The sequence below is a fragment of the Dermacentor albipictus genome, unplaced genomic scaffold (assembly GCF_038994185.2).
Source record: "Dermacentor albipictus isolate Rhodes 1998 colony unplaced genomic scaffold, USDA_Dalb.pri_finalv2 scaffold_38, whole genome shotgun sequence".
Taxonomy (NCBI): domain Eukaryota; kingdom Metazoa; phylum Arthropoda; class Arachnida; order Ixodida; family Ixodidae; genus Dermacentor; species Dermacentor albipictus.
Window position 1 is genome coordinate 1,383,892 of NW_027225592.1, and position 15,710 is coordinate 1,399,601.

Below are 15,710 nucleotides of genomic sequence, written 5' to 3' on the forward strand. Positions count from 1 at the left end.
ATTATACCGAGATTTAGTTAATATCATGTGTCCAGTACCAATATACCGTGCAGTATATGCACTGGGGCGTGAGCAGAATGTCTTAAAAAGAGTTAAGAAAATGCCCGTAAGAGCAACAACAAAAACTTTTTTTTTTCATGCTACACACTGGCACGCTTCCTGTCAAGCCATAGCTGCAGGAGAAGGGGATCTTTGTACCCTGGAGTGTGAATTGCCAGATATGTCAGAAACTGGAGACAATGGAGCATATTTTTCTGGAGTGCAGGGACTCAGTCTTCCTTTGGGACATTCTACAAAGGACACTAAAAAAAGAATTTCCTTTAACACCTTTTGGAATCCGTTTTTTACCGTTTGAAGAGACAGAAGGCATGCCATGTGATATGGTGATGTTACTCTGCATGCACAGCGTGTGGAAAACACGAATGGCGGTGCGTATTGAGGATGTTGACACAAAACTGGCCAAAGAATATTTTGCTGAAAATGTATTGTACATTCACGAAGCGTTTAAAGCGCTCAGCGAACCACCTGAGTGGTTAACAGCATTTGAACAGCTTGCAAACATTCAGCCTTTTTAAACCAAAATTAAACGACAAGGTACACCCGCACATTGAACTGTCTTTTTTGTTTTGTAATCGCAGCGGAGAATAGCTGTGAATCGTGTATTTGTTATAAAACAGGCAATAAAGAAAAAAAATAGAGTGGTGCAGCGAAAGCGTGCTGGGCCCATAACCCAGAGGTCCGTGGACCGAAACCACGCTCTGCTACACGTTTCCTTTATTTTATTTTTTCCCGTTTAACAGAAAGAGCTTATCAGAGCAGTAATTTGGTGTCTTATAGCCATAATTGCACTCCGAGAAGCGATCTGGCGCGTTACGCGCATTTGTTTTTCGCCTTAAAAAGAATACTCTTGTTTATAACAAATACAGTGAAAGCTCGTTAATTCGAACTTCAATAATTCGAATTTATGGATAATTCGAAATGTACGATTTGGTCCGGCCAAGCTCCACAGAAGTGTATGTATAAAAAAGTCCGTTAATTCGAACGCGAGAAGGTTCCCTCACGGATAATTCGAACTACGCTCGCCTGGCACACAGCCAGAGAAACGCGTCTACTGCCTACACACAAGGCTGTATTGCCTCCGAAACGGAGAGAACGGCGAGAGAAGGCAAAATCGGAAAAAAATCTAACCGACGCGGGCTCAGCCAGAAGGCAGCGGCAGCTGCCGCCTCTCCGTTCTACGTAACCTCCGAGACTTCATGCCCGTTGCGAATCTCGGAGGCTTTGCAAATCTTGTACAACTGCTAATGTTGTGCGGAGATGGCACGGCAAGCGCCATCGTAACACAGCGAATCAAGTACGTCGCAGCTGCGCTTGCAATCAAGAACCAACGAATCAGGGCCTTCGCCACCTTCACATGTTCAGCGTCTTTGTCTCGGCAGTCTTCATCGGTTGTGCACGTCTGTTTTCAGCTTAGGAGGTATCGGCCATCGCGATTCATTGTGATGGTGTTAAGCCTCGGCTAACGTTCGTTTCGGTGGACATCGGTAGTGTGGCACAGTCGGATCCAGAGCTTCGACTTCAAGAAGGCGTGTGCCCGCGGCACACGCCATCTTTTTCTGACACGCCAAATTTCTGACATGCCCTACTGCTTCCAAATCGCAGTGTACTGTTGCTTTCCTTCACTTTCGTTAGTTCGAACTTTCGTTAATTCGAACTGAAGCGGCTTCCCCTTGCGGTTCGAATTAACGAGCTTTTACTGTATAAATAAGTTTACATAGCTGTGGAGGAGCAGCAGAGTGGTGCAGCGAAAGCGTGCTGGGCCCATAACCCAGAGGTCCGTGGATCGAAACCACGCTCTGCTACACGTTTCCTTTATTTTATTTTTTCCCGTTTAACAGAAAGTGCTTACCAGAGCAGAAAGTGCTTACCAGAGCAGTAATTTGGTGTCTTATAGCCATAATTGCACTCCGAGAAGCGATCTGGCGCGCTACGCGCATTTGTTTTTCGCCTTAAAAAGAATACTCTTATTTATAACAAATATATATAAGTTTACATAGCTGTGGAGGAGCGGCAGAGTGGCGCACATTCTGCATCCGGCCGCCGAGCTGTTCGGATCGTAGGGTCATGGCCTCTTCCGGGGCAGCGACAGCGGCCGCTTTTGGTCGCGGAAACAGGATTACGGAAGATGATAAGGAATATCCGTTCATTTTGCCTCAACTGCCTAAAGGACGAGTTGCGATTAACACCGTGTTTTTGCACGGTGATGTGCGTGCGAGACCATACAAGGTCGAAGATTTCAGGGACGCCCTACTGCCGATGGGCCTCTTACCGGACGTGGTATGCATAGGGGCGTGCCAGATAAACCACGTCTGGGCGGTGACCCTGAATGATGCGACTGCGACGAAAAGACTAGTTTTCCTAAAGGACCTGCAAGTGAAGGGACGACGGTGCGTCATCGTGGACCCGCAGGACCAGCAGGTCAAGCTTAGGCTTCATTGGCTGCTGTACGGCGTTGCCGACGAGGACGTCCGAAAAGCGTTCGCGGCTTTCGGCAAGGTGGAAGAGGTGAGCCGGGAGCGATGGCGAGTCGAAGGCATGGGAAACAAGACGTCGACCACCCGGACGGTGCTCCTCAAGCTAAAGAACGGCGTCAAAGTTGAGGACCTTACTCATCAGGTCCACGTCGGCGGAGAGTTGGCCTTGGTGGTCGTGCCCGGTCGACCCATGCAGTGCCTGCGCTGCCAAGGCACGGGGCACGTCCGCCGAGAGTGCAAAGTCCCGCGCTGTTCCAGGTGCAAACGTTTCGGGCACGTTGACGCTGACTGCGTCAAATCCTACGCCGCCGTGAAAGGACCAGCAGCGAGGGACGTTGCGGCTGAACACGTCATGGACGTGGTCGAGACGGAAGACGCCGCCAAAGGAACCGGAGACTCGGTTTCGACAGGGAAACTCAGAGGGTCATCTACCACCGGTGCTGAAGGAATGGTGGCTGAGGCTGACGAAAAGATGGACAAACCGGTGCACGTCCTGCCTGCAGAGAGCCTTGCTGCGCGGGGCGTTAACGAAGACGCACCCGACAACGACACGACGGCAATGCTGCACGACAAGGAAGTCAACAACGATGAGCGGACTGGGACTCCTGGTGCCCCAGTCAAACGCCCCCACGACGATACCAAGGACAGGGACGGTGGTGCCACCAGCTCCGGCGAGGGGCCGCCGACGAAGACGCCACAAGGAAGACGGATGGGCTGCAAGCCAAAGCCTAATGTACCACCTGAAAGGAAGCCTGCGGGCAAAACGCTCTCGCCTAACGACACGAACAAGCCGGGAGGTCCCGGAGGCGGCTAGCCGAGGGCTAGTCGTGAGCGGTAAGCACCATGCTCCGGGCCTGCTTTTCTCGCTAGCTTAAGATGGCTGAGATACCGTCCCTTATTATTGCAACATTGAACGTGCGAGGGTTGGCGGCTAGTCGTAGGCAAAGTCAGGTCTTACGGTTGATCACTGACCACAACCTAGACGTACTAGCCGTCCAAGAGACTAAGGTTGATGGAGAGGAGCAGACCGGGAGCATGGTGCGACGATTCACGCACAGATATTTTGCGGTGGTTAGCCATGCGGTAGGCACGTCCGGTGGTTGCATTCTGTTCGTCAAGAAGCTACCTGGACTGCAGATTCAAATTGTATTTTCCTGCGAATCTGGAAGGATTGTTTTCTGCGATGTTTTGATAGGTAATGTTGAATTCCGTGTCATATGCGTGTACGCTCCGAATTCAGTGGAGGAGCGTGTCTTGTATTTTTTCTAACCTTTCTAATCATGTCCATTGTGATAAGCGCGTTATTCTGTTAGGGGATTTTAACTGTGTGTTGAATGCCAGAGACCGAGTGAATAATGCCGGTGTGCGGGACAAAAGTTGCAGCGTATTATCAAAACTAATAGGTGAAAATGAACTTGATGATGTTTTCGATTGTCTGGAAGGGGGGCGTGAAGCGTCTTTTACCCGTTTTCAAGGCAGTAGTCATGCAAGACTGGATCGAATGTACATATCGTTGGACACGATTCCAATATGCCACAGTTAGTGTGTAGTGCCCGTGTCGTTTTCGTACCACTGCCTCGTGAAATGTCACATAGGTATAGTGAAAACGAAACATGCTTTTAATTGGGCTCTGTGGAAAATGAATGACTTGTTTCTAAGTGATCAGTGCTTTCTAAAAGCAGTAATGGATGCGGTTAACGAAGTATTCGATGATGCAACGGAAACAATAACGGAGAAGTGGGAATGTTTTAAACAGAAGGTTAAAATTAAAGCCATAGAAAGATCGAGTTGCATGAAATTCGAGAAGGAAACGAAAGAAAAGGGCTTAAGAAGTCTGCTTGAGCAGCTGATAACGCTTGAGTGTAGAGAGCCTGGTACATATAAAGACGACGTGCGAAACATCAAGGAAAAACCTGAACAGTTCGACAAAGAGCGTTATCAAGGCGCCATCGTGCGTGCGCGAGCACATGCACTAGCGGCAGGGGAGACGCCCACTAAAAGGGCGCTGGGTCTTGAGAAGGCGCACGGACGGCGAAACCACATCGATAAAATTCTAATCAACGGGACTGTCGTTGAAGACAGTGAAAGCATTGGGAGCGCCTTCTTCGAGTACTACCAGTCACTCTTTGCATTTCAGGCTGCGAATGTAGGGGGTTTCAAAGCGGATTTTCTTAATCTCATGCCGCGAATAAGTGATGATACCAAAGAACGATCAGAAGCCAAAATAACTGAGGGGGGAGTAGAAAAGGCAATCGACGATTTGAACCTTGGTAAGTCGCCTGGACCTGACGGTCTCTGCGCTGGGTGGTATAAGGCGTTTAAGAGAGAATTGGCTCCATTGTTGGCAGAGGTATTAAATGACGCGTATCAGCAGAAATGTTTGCCCCCTTCCTTTGGAAAAGCGCACACAATACTAATACCTAAGAGCGATCAAATAGATAAACTAAAGTTAGTGTCGTGCTATAGGCCAATATCACTAACAAATGTTGATTACAAGATATTTATGAAGATTTTAGCTACCAGACTCCAAGGCGTCATCAAAGAAATAGTCGGAGACCATCAAACTTGTGGCATCAGAGGGCGAACTATTTTTTCTAACATTCATAAGATGCGAAGTGTTCTCGAGCGCTGTGACGTCACCGGAGGTGGCGTTGCAGTTCTTCAGCTCGATCTCGAGAAAGCTTTCGATTGTGTAGCGCATGTTATTTTGTTTGCCATCTTGGATCACGTTAATGTCGGTTCCATCATCGCTGAGGGCGTGGCCTTGGCGTACAAGAATTGCACAACCAGATTAATTGTAAACAAGGCACTGGGGGCCCCCATTAACATTATGCGTTCAGTGCGCCAAGGCTGTCCCATCAGTCCACTTCTGTTTGCTATTTATATAGCGGCCATGTGCGTGGCAATAAATGAAATTGACAAAATACGTGGTTTTAGATTGGCAGCGACAGAAGTGAAGCTACTGGCGGATGCAGACGACATTGCAGTGTGTTGCACAGATAAACCAAGTGTAACCGAAGCAATATCTGTAGTAAATCATTTCTGTGAAGTCACGGGTAGCAGAGTAAATTGGAGCAAATCCCTCGGGCTGTGGCACGGGGACTGGCTTTCCGCACCGGACTATATCGCGAGTGTGAGCTGGGTGAAAACTCCGATGAGGTTTCTCGGTGTTCCCCTAGACAGTTACAATAGCAGTGATGAATATTGGAGGAACCAAACAAATGACATGAAAGAAAAAGCAGACAAATGGAAAGGTACTAACCTGTCTGTTTTCGCAAGAGCGACCGTGTGTAACATCTTTTTAATTGCCAAGTTTTACTATGTTATGCAAGCGTTGTATTGTTCTAGACTAAACGTGCAAAGGCTGCACAGAGTGTTTGCGGTTTTCATATGGGGTTCAACATGGGAAAGGTGCAACCGAACAAATTTGTTTAGAAGAGTGAAAGACGGGGGGTGTGGGATTAGCCCATCTTTTTGTTCGACAACTGGTCAACCGATTTTTCTTTTTCCGCGATGTGCGCGATCCTTTTCTTCGCACCGTATGTCAGCTCAGATTAAGCAACACATTGCCGGCACATGTTGTCAACACGGCAAGCATGAATGGAACACTTCGTGGCTATCTTAAGGAAGTTGCCGACAGTGTCAGTTTCCTTACTGTTCGGTTTTCAAATGATTACCTATGTCAAGTGAAAAGGAAAACGCTGTATAAAGATGTGTGTGATACTGTATTCCCATTGCCGCTATACAGAGCGATGTACAGTGGAGGGCAAGGACAGGACGTTCTTAAACGGGTTAAACGCATGCAGGTGCCACCAGGGGTAAAATCCTTTCAACGCGATAGCGTTAAGGAGCTCGTGTCGCAGAAAAGCCGGTGTCGACGGCGTCGGTGTCGGTGTCCGGAGCGTTGACCGTGAGCAATAAATCACTGCAGGCACTTCATAAATAAAAAGCAGCTTCGAAGATGGGCTGGGTGGGAATCGAACCAGGGTCTCCGGACTGTGAGACGGAGACGCTACCACTCAGCCACGAGTTCGATGCTTGAAAGAAGTACAAAAGCGCTTCTAGTGAATGCGGTGTTGCCTTAGAAACGTGCCGTAGAAAGTTATACTGCGGTGTATATCGGTAATTACGAGCATGTAACTTACAGAATTCGCATTTACATGAGTAGCGCAGTACGTTTCCGCAACATTTCTTCTGTGCTTACCGCACACGCAGGGCCATCTTGCGGCAAACACAGAATACCCCCTCCTCTCAATGTACGGCGCTGCCCGGACAGGTGGCGCGCCACGGCTGTGCGCGGACCGGTGCCAGGCGCGTCGCATGCCCCGACTCCCTCTCCCCTGACGACGCTTCGCTGTTCTCCCACACGGGTTGCAGACTCAAGCGCCGTTCCTTTCTTTAGATTACTATCTATCTCTCTGCCCGTGCCGATCACGACGTTCGGCTGGCGTAGATCATTTCCTCCTCCGAGACACCGAGTTCTTTGGTTCGTTCCGTTTGCTCAGGCGCACATTTCGTTGCCGCGCCGAACACTGCGTTGCTCGACGCTCACCGTGTCCGATGCGGGGCGCCTCGTAAGTGATCGCTGCGCCTTAGCGCATTGTCTTACACCCCTTGGCGGGTCGACGGGAACGCTGTCGCGTTCCACTCTTGAAGGCGAAGCTTAAGCGTCCTCCATTTTTTTTTAAGCTCCACACTGGAACCCTGTCTGTGAAGACGTTTATGGAAGAACGAGGCTGTCTCGTACCGTGGGGTTCTCACTGCTTGATCTGCAAGAAGCCCGAAACCATAGATCACGTGTTCTTGCACTGCTCGGCTGCTGTGTTCTTTTGGGACGTCTTGCAGCGAACCCTGAAAAAAGAATTACCTGTAAACACCCAAGGGATCAGGTATCTGCCTATTAAGGATGAAGACGGCGTCCCATATGACTTCATTATGTTGAATGCTCTCCACTGTATATGGCCGTCCCGAATGGCTGGGTACCACTGCGATCCCGACGCACGGCCGGTTCACATATATTTCAGAGAATGTATGTCGCGGTTTCTTGAAGTACAGAAAATGCAAGAATGTGCACCGGTTTGGCTGTCGAGGCTAGAAGCTCTCACAGCCATGAAGGAATTTTAATTTGACAACGCTGATCCTATACGGACGGATGGCATTACTGTAATTTTTTTTTCTCTGTTTTGCATTTCTGAGATGTGTGTAATATTTGTATTTTCTGTGTTATGTCAAAGACCGGCATTAAATAAAAAAAAGCAGAGTGGCGCAGCGGAAGCGTGCTGGGCCCATAACCCAGAGGTCCGTGGCTCGAAACCACGCTCTGCTACATGTTTCCTTTATTTTATTTTTTCCCGTTTAACAGAAAGAGCTTATCGGAGCAGTTTTTTGGTGTCTTATAGCCATAATTGCACTCCGAGAAGCGCTCTGGCGCACTACGCGCATTTGTTTTTCGCCTTAAGAAGAATACTCTCGTTTATAACAAATATAAATACGTTTACATAGCTGTGGAGGAGCAAGCCTTTTAAAACAAGCCATATTGTACTAATACCTAAAACAGATGACCTTTCGAAATTAGTTTCAGTGGAAGCATATCGGCCGATAAGTCTTGCAAATGCTGATTACAGGATATTCATGAAAGTGTTAGCTAAAAGACTGCAAAATGTAATAACATTGGTAGTTGGTAAACACCAAACATGTGGCATAAAGGGGAGGACAATTTTTACGAATGTTCATACAGCTCGAAGTGTACTGGAGTGCTGGGATATGGTATGTGGGCACGTGGCGATGGTACAGCTGGACCTTGAGAAAGCCTTTGATAGGGTAGCGCACGAGGCGATCTTTAGATTACTGGAAAATACTAACGTCGGCAAGGTGGTCCTAGATGGGGTAAAAATGGCTTACACTGATTGTACTACCAATCTAATAATTAATAAGACATTAAGTGATCGAATATCAGTTGTAACTGGTGTGAAAGAGGGAGATCCGATTTCAGCATTATTATTTGCAATATTCTTGGAACCTCTTTGTCTTAAAGTGCAAAACAACCAGAATATACGAGGTTTCCGTTTCTTCACACATGAAATTAAAATCTTGTTTTACGCAGATGACATTGCAATTTTTTGTGGAGACAAAACAAGCATTAAAGAAGCAGTAAAAGATGCCAAAGAATTTTGTAGCTTTACTGGCAGTGCCATAAACTGGCAGAAGTGTTTAGGTTTCTGGCACGTAGAATGGGAAGATAAGCCAGAATGCTATGAAAGCATAAGGTTCACAACTGTGCCATCCAGCTACCTTGGTGTTCCGCTTCAATATTATATAGCTGCAACGAGCCAGTGGGTAGAGCCAACTGAAAAAATGAAAGCACAGACATCAAAGTGGGGCGGAAGAAGTATGTCTATTTTCACCCGTGCGACGGTGTGTAACTTGCTTTCGGTAGCGAAAGTGTTTTATATGTTACAAGTGTTGTGTATGTCAGGGATTTGTGTGCAGAAATTGCACAGAATATTTGCTGTTTTTTTGTGGGCATCTGGTTGGGAAAGGATGAGTCGTGTAAACTTATTTCATGCGGTGAGGAATGGAGGTGTAGGTTTATCTCATTTGTTCTTTAAACAGGTCGTGTCGAGATATGTGTTTTTTCGCGACCAAAGTGACGCGTTCTTGCGCACTGTTATTCAACTGCGATTGTGTGATGCAATGCCTGATTTTATTGTTACGCCACACACGCTTCGTAATATAGGTGTGAAAGGATTTATGCGTGAAGTTGTGGATAGTGTCCGTTTTCTGAGAGCGCATTTTTCAGTAGATTATCTTTCAGATGTTTCCAGAAAGAAGCTTTACAAGGACTTTATTTATGTCATGTGCCCTACACCAATTTATCGTTCAGCATATCATTTAGGACAAGAGCGAAATGTGCTGAAACGTGTAAAAGGTTTCCCTGTGAAGGCTTCTACCAAAACTTTCTTCTTTATGTTACACTGCGGCACACTACCTGTCAAACCTTGGCTCCAGGAAAAGGGTATCTTTGTGCCTGGGAGCGTCAACTGCATCATTTGTAAAAAGCCAGAGACAATAGAGCATGTTTTCTTGAATTGTTGGGATTCCATATTCTTATGGGACATCCTACAGAGAACTCTCAAAAGAGATTTCCCATTAACGCCTTTCGGGATAAGGTTTCTGCCTTTCGAGCAAACAGAGATGGTGCCGTATGACCTAATAATGTTGTTGTGCATTCAGAGTCTCTGGAGGACGCGAATGGCGGTCAGAAATGCAGACCAAGTTGCACGACCAGCAAAAGAGTATTTTGTTGAAAATATTGTATATGTACGTGACGCATATAGGTCTTTATACGAGCCCCCAGAATGGCTATGGATCTTTGACCACCTCGCGACAACAAAATACCATTAACCAAGCTGTATAATGTGCAATACAGCCGGTGTTTTTATCGCCTCATTTCATTGTGAATGTGGTTTTCCTTTAAATTCAAAATTGTGAATTGAGTCATTTCATGTTTTTTCCTGTTGTATCACTAACAGGCATTAAATTAAATAAAAAGCAGAGTGGCGCAGCGGAAGCGTGCTGGGCCCATAACCCAGAGGTCCGTGGATCGAAACCACGCTCTGCTACATGTTTATTTTATTTTTTCCCGTTTAACAGAAAGAGCTTATCAGAGCAGTAATTTGGTGTCTTATTGCCATAATTGCACTCCGAGGAGTACTCTCTCGCGCTACGCGCATTCGTTTTTTGCCTTAAAAAGCATATTCTTGCTTATAACAAATATAAATACGGTTACATAGCTGTGGAGGAGCAGCAGAGTGGCGCAACGGAAGCGTGCTGGGCCCATAACCCAGAGCTCCGTGGATCGAAACCACGCTCTGCTACATGTGCCACTGTTCAATGAAGCTCTCCCCAACTTGGGTCAATAAGTGCCACTGAGTATGCGGCAAGCGAGGGAACAATTTTCAGCATTCGCACGCACCGGCGCGCCTCGCTTCACGTCTCGGAGGCCACGCGTGTACTTCTCGGCAACGCGACTAGATGGCGCCGCGTGTCCAGAGAGAAGGGCGTAACAGGAGCCCGGTCAGCGTATGGCGCGTTCCTTAGCGTTCGCACATACCGGCGCGCGTTGCAATTCGAGGGCCACGCGTAGGCTTCGTGGCGGCGCCGCTACATGGCGCTGAGTGTTCTTAGGGAAGCGCGAAAGAGGAGCCACCCTCCAGTACACGTTTCATAGAGAAATCAATTCTACGGTGGTAATACAGCGTGCCGCTTTAACTATTCAGTCCTAAATGCATTACCGTCGACAGTCATTGTGAGATGGGTTCTGCCGAAATTTTTCTTCAGACACACTGGTTTTTCAAAAAGGAGATGTTTCGCCTGGTACACCCGACGCTGTGGGTCAATGGCCCCGGCGTAGCGCTATTGAGTACGAGGTCACGCGTGTACGATCTCAGCGGCGGTGGCCTCACTCCGATAGCGACATGCAAGGAAGAACGCATGCCGTGCTTGGCTTACCTGTTAAAGAACCCCAGGTGGCTCTTACGGCCTCCCTCACAATCCACAGTGCATTTTCGTGACGTTAAACGTTACAATTTACCTAAGTTTACTAGGGATACTCACTTGTTCAGCGACTGGTAACACTGAGTAGTAACTGTTAGTCGTCAGCAGTCATATAATTTAGTAGGGTTTTACTGCTCAGTTGTTGTGGGGTTGATTTAATGGAGCGGAGTCGTCGCATGTCTTCGTTGTGTCTAGTCGCCTTGTTTTTCGCTGTTGGCAGCGATTGCGATAAATGTCGTAGTTACACCATATGAACTATTTGGCATGTTTAAACAAAAATGTTAAATGGCGACACTCGAACGGAGACAGTGCATGCCGCGTGCCTAAGGCTAACTGCGCCTGTATATCTTGGAACATCTTCCGTAATAACGTCTGTGAAAACTTTCGTTGAAACCTACCCTGTCTTTCTGCGCTCTTAGACGTTCCAACTAAAATAAAACCAACTGTGACTGATGGACAAGCCGTAGGTTGGGTACCACTGATGTTGTCTATCGTAGCGAGCACTCTGAACTCTAATTAGTGAATTTTAAGAGGGCCTCCTGGTGACGCGACCCGTGCGATGCACGCAAAGCCCCGTGCACAACGTTCCTACTTCTCTCGCTTGAAAAAAATATTAACTGGGCATTCAACAAGTGACCTCGTGAGTGTAGGGGGACAGAGAGAGAGAGATAAACGAAGAGCGAAGAGGTAGGCAGAGTGTTCTAGGGACGGTAATCGTAGGGGGAATTCTTAACCATCAACTGGCTGAACAATAAGTTGGTTATTCAGCCCGGCCCATTAATGCTTCTCGACAGTTGATACCAGAAGATGCCACTCTAACTTTCCGTACATGGTATGGCGCAGAAAATTACGGCTTTCCACTTTTCCCATTCTCGGTCCTCTTCTCCTGATATTCTCTACTCATTTTCCGTGTCCCCGTACATGGTACGCTTGCAATTGGACATTCGCTCTCGTTAATCTCTTTCTCTGTGTTACCCTAGTTCTCTTTCTCATGGCTATTCGCAGTCGTTTTCTTCTCTGCAGGTACATCAAGGGGGGCGCTGCGGAGTTTTACCCACGTCTTAGGGCGCGCGCATCTCGCGCATTAGGCTCTGGAACGCCGGAATCCGGCAGCTAGCTGGATGCGCTCTGCCACCGTTGGTTGTCTGGACTTTCTGCTACTCCCGGAAGCCGCTTGTCGCGACGAAAACGCCGTCATGGAGGGTGTCTGCCCCTCGGCGACGGGATGCGGCGCGAAGAACTCGTCGCTGGCTACGACCGGCCAGAGCAAGACAGGAAGAGGCCCGGTGACGGTCGCCGTGGCCGCCTGCGAGTACCTGTTCCCGCATTCAACATTCCTGGATGGGCCCTGCAGGTGCGTCTCCGTGGGCGGCAGCGGAACAATGTGTGTGACACTCAGTCTGCACCAAGTCACGTTCATGTCCACTGTGTGCGGAATGCATGGGTTGCTCCGGCCTATAGCCGGCAACGGCCGTCCAGTGGCGTCCATGGCGGTGATTCCATGGCTGTCGCAGCCCGTGGCTACGACAGCAGCTGTGGAGCCTGCGACCACACCATCGCTGGCAGGTGTCTCCGGCGGGAACACTTTTCGTGGGTCTACGGTGGTGAGGCCGCCGTTGTTTTCGTGACCTGATGCTTCCGACGGCGGCTCTGGGAGCGGGAAATCTGCTGGCGCCATTCAAAGGACAGCGGTCTCCCGAGCGCCGGCTGGGGCGCGGTGCAGTTCGCCAGGCACGGCCATGTTTCGGGCGGCGGCACCACCTTTGACATTTTCATTATTGTAGCGTTAGAAAGTGCAGCCATTCCAACGCAATGGCATCATTTTTTGTTGCGATAAATATAGGCTATATTTGCCTTTCATTGACTGCGTGCTTATTTTGACACATGCGCGCGGCGCCTGTGCGATCTTTGCATTACATTACATAATTGCACTTATATATGTAATACGAGACGTACTGTCCCTTTTATCAAAGTGCCAATGAGGCATTTGTAGGCACCCCCAGACACCCCGAAATGGCATCTAACTGCTGCCCTTTAGGCGACGTACTGATAGGGTGCATTTTTTTCCGACTGGCAAAGCTCACGAAAGATGAAACATGCTACGTGGATGCGCTCCGACTCGCATCATAAAGCAGCGCGCTCGAATAAGTTTATTGAAAGCAATTGCACTGCCTGTCGCAAACCGCAAGAGGCAGCGCAGCACCTTCATAATGGTACGGACGGAGCACCAACAGCAGGTTTCGAGGCTTTGCAGCTACTCCTTCCTCTCAAAGCCACACTTATTATCCGTCTTTCAAGGCCGACTGATCATTTTGATAATAAAAGCCCCTTGATAACAAGGCCGAAGCGCCACTCTGACCAAGCACGAAACGCGAAAAGCAATGTAATAGGCATGGAATGTTTCAAAATCCCGGCTTTGCTAAACACCGCATCGACAGAGTGCGCGTGCAGCTATGTTTCGCGCCAGAAACTTGATTTGGACCAAAGCTAAATGAAAGTGACCGTTTTAGTTTTCATGAGAGTGTATAAGTTCTGCAAAAACAGGTTCATGCTACACAATAAAAGTAAATAAACAGACCGGGAAGCGACCCATGCCTTGAGCAAAGGCAAAACTGATGCGTTCGAGAAAGTAAATAAGCACTTCTAGATGAGCCGAATTGGCAATAGTAGCACGCTTCCCAACAATGCGGCCAGCGCGCGCCGCCGTGGCAGACGACGCAGAACACGACTCCGCCCCTCCTAAAACCCCTTTGATAGAGTTTTAGCCCAGCGGGTTTACGGCCAGCGGAGCGGAGCGGTCTCCACCGTTGCGCCAGCGGAGCGGCTCGCGAAAAAAATTTTAGCCCAGCGGATCTTCCGCTCGAGCGGGGTAAACAGCGGGGCGCTCTGCTGCCCCACCTAGTGGTTCGAATAGGAGTTACTGAGAAATGAAATTGAATTACGCTTGCTTTTATTATGCAAGAAATGTTGAATAAAGATATATTACATGTTCTCAGTGCATTATTTGTTAATAATGTACTGAGTATTAATGTACGGGCCAGCGCGGCAGTCGCCGTCTTCGATGCAGAACTGCCGGCGTTCATGTTCGCGGCTGCCGTCTTGCATTTCCCATACACGCCCGCGCGCCCTTACGCACGCTCGCGCGCTGCGTATACCCTCCGCTGGGGAGTGCTTTCCAGCGGGCGTAAACGCTGCTCCGTATAACCGCTGGCCGCCTCAGCGTGGTGCGCATGCGCAGTCGCGTCTCCGCTCGCCCGCTCCGCTCCGCTGGCCGTAAACCCGCTGGGCTAAAACTCTCTAATTTGAAGGTAGTGACACTCTCCTCCTCACGGCGCTTTCCTCCTCGATTCTCCTCGCCCGCCGGCTGCGCACGGCACGCTATTCCTCCTGGGCTCCCGCGGACGGGCCGCAGGATTCTATGGAGGCGTGTTATTTTGGGCCAGTTGCGCGCCCCAGTGGGGTTGAAAATTTTGAGAAATGTTGATAGCAGCATCGATAATGCTGGAGGCAACGTTTATGAGGAGGTTTGTTTTTTCTTAAAGCCGTATCAACGGGGTATACTGATTTAAAGGGAGCTTTGAGGCGAGTTCTACACTCCAGACAATTTTTCTGCCACATGATCAGATGCTTTACTTCGTGCGTCTGGTCTAGTATTGCTTGTGACACATCCCTTTGTGTGTGGCTTATTAAAGGGAAGCTGAAGAGTCTGTCGAATTCAATAAGACGCTCATATACGGATGCGGCAACCTTATAAACCATGTAGGTCAAATTTGGGTTTTTTTTTTCAAATAGGAGCGACGTAATCGTTGGTTGAAATTGCGCTGTAGCTCCGCACACCGTCGAATGCCGCGCGCTGCTGCTGACGCTGACGATGCGAGCGGAGACCGGAAACCGCGGTGTTGTGACGTCAACTTTAGTGTTTTGCTCCTTCGCAGCCTGCGCGACCGTGCCTGACCGTGCTTGTTTCTGCGTGCGTGCCGTCGTAATCTGCTTCGATCGACCCTGCATTTCTTTGTTGGTGCGTCTGTGTGTATGTAGAGTGGTGGTCAACGTGCGCAGCATCAACTGATGTGGTGGGCCGATCAAGCCGTCTTTCTGTGCGGCCTACGGTTGCACGAACACCAGCGGCCGCGACGATGTTGTCTTCCATTGCTTCCCACAAGACAAGAAGCTTTTAAGGAAGTGGGAGGCTGCTGTAAAGCGAAAGAATTTCAAGCCCTCAAGAACAACACTGGTGTGCTCCAACCACTTCGGTGACGACGATTATCACCAGAATTTCCACTAGCAGGCTTTCTAAACGCAGCGCGAAAAGATCGGAGCAACGAAAACAAAGACGGCACGAGTGCGGACTGACTGATGATAACTGGTGTTGGAAGGCCTTATGAATACACGAACTCGCCCAAACCTGGAGTTTGATTTACTGCGAGCTCCTTCATGTTAGCACGCTGAACGGAAGGTGCATGTTTATTTCCCGCCCTCGACGCAGGTTTCGTCGCAAAGCGCCGCGAATTTTAACGCGATAGCGTTAAGGAGCTCTCGTGTCGCAGAAAAGCTAGTGTCGTCGGCGTCGGTGTCGGCGTTTTGCGGCGTTGACCGTGAGCGATAAATCACGGCAGGCAC

The 15,710-nt window shown here is 48.8% G+C and overlaps 2 protein-coding genes and 2 non-coding genes across 4 annotated transcripts in view; all 4 read left to right on the top strand.

The window, feature by feature from the left end:
• Window positions 1-12,954, top strand: part of LOC139052820 (uncharacterized) — a 32,901-nt gene extending 19,947 nt beyond the window's left edge. Inside the window, exon 2 of the mRNA XM_070529958.1 lies at window positions 12,114-12,954. The gene's annotated coding sequence lies outside the window, so the exon portion shown is untranslated. The remainder of the gene's footprint in view (window positions 1-12,113) is intronic.
• The window catches only part of LOC139052819 (uncharacterized), a 47,539-nt gene that overhangs the window by 14,619 nt on the left and 17,210 nt on the right, over window positions 1-15,710 (top strand). The window lies entirely within an intron of this gene.
• TRNAM-CAU (transfer RNA methionine (anticodon CAU)) lies at window positions 7,789-7,860 on the top strand. Its single transcript has one exon. It is a non-coding gene; the product is annotated as a tRNA-Met (tRNA).
• Window positions 10,085-10,156, top strand: TRNAM-CAU (transfer RNA methionine (anticodon CAU)). The gene has a single exon. It is a non-coding gene; the product is annotated as a tRNA-Met (tRNA).